The following is a 1,483-nucleotide window of genomic DNA, read 5'->3' as shown; positions in this document are numbered from 1 at the left end:
AAAGAATGGCTGAGGCAGGTGTATGTACAGAGACCAGGTGGTTTTTTTCCACGCATCACCATCACTGTTAATCTGTGACTCCATGCGTGCCCATCTCACAGCCGATATGAAAAACAAGGTGAAACAAATGAACGCTGTGCTTGCTGTTATTCCGGGAGGTCTGACAAAGGAACTTCAACCGCTCGACATCAGTGTGAACCGGCCGTTCAAAGTAAGGCTGCGAGCGCCGTGGGAGCAATGGATGACCGACGGAGACCACAGTTTCACGAAAAGTGGAAGGCAGCGCCGGGCAAGTTATGTTCGAGCTTTCGCAAAAGCCGGCATCATTTCAGAGGAGCCGCCCGGCACGGAAAGTGACTCTGACAGCGAAGAAGGGGAAATTGGCATGTCTGATTTAGAGCAGCTGTTTAATTCAGAAACAGAGGATGATGACTTCGATGGGTTTGATTAATACTTTGTAATAAATACATGAATAAAGCACAAACATACTCAGTTTTGCTCCCACTCTATTTTTAAATACGCAGTAGAGGTATTTAAAAACCCGCGCCCTATAATACGGTGCGCTTTATGTGTGTGTTAAATACAGTAATGGCACACATAACTGAGACTGCGCCTTTTAGTACGGTGCACCTTATGGTCGTGAAAATACGGTAATAAAAGCAAAGGGGGTTCAAATCAGTGGTATTGATTTGTTTCTGAAAAAGTGGTCTTTCTGGAGTCCTTATTTAATTTGAAAGTTGATTTCCTGGTTTCAGTGTCCATCCAACGATTCAAGACCATTTTCATACCACTACAATGACCAATGTGACAGGTGTTGTTTATTTTCCCCAGGCCGTGTGATTTCAGTTATTAGAGCTGCAAAAACAGCCGGGGCATACGAAGACATTACCTAACCTTCACCAGCATACGATCTGAGACATTAGCTAACCGTTTACTTTGACAGTTCCCCAAAGAGCTCATTACACACACACAGCTGTAAAAACATTCCTGGAGTTTCAATCAAGCTAAGGTAACCAACTCTGTGTGAGGAAGAAATAACACCTGTTTCGAAGTGAGTCAGCAAATAGAGAAAATTAACTGATATTTTGTGACCACAGGGGTGAAACTTTAGTACAGGTTCTAATGTCAAAACATTTGGTTTCTCCATTAATCAAACTACTAATCAAACTGCTATCACTTTAAATGTCCTTTTTACTCGTATTTATGTATATTATTCCTTTACTTTTAGGGACGTTTGGCTCTTTCCTGGGAGTTGCAAAATGGACTGTTTGTTTTTCAAGTTTTCATTCACAATCTTCACAATTATTGTCTTGGACTGCCATGCTACACCATAACACAATCCAGGATAGTGTTCAGGATATACTGTGCTTGAGGGTTCATGTTTAAGGAACATGGGGCTGAAGTAAATAGTATGAAACAATGCTTTATAAAAAATAGTTATAGGCAAAGTTGGTGCCTGGAGCATCACGCTGACAGAGTACTT

The sequence above is a fragment of the Cyprinodon variegatus genome, unplaced genomic scaffold (genome assembly GCF_000732505.1).
Source record: "Cyprinodon variegatus isolate N-32 unplaced genomic scaffold, C_variegatus-1.0 Scaffold489, whole genome shotgun sequence".
NCBI classification, from domain to species: domain Eukaryota; kingdom Metazoa; phylum Chordata; class Actinopteri; order Cyprinodontiformes; family Cyprinodontidae; genus Cyprinodon; species Cyprinodon variegatus.
Note: the sequence above shows the minus strand (reverse complement) of the source record.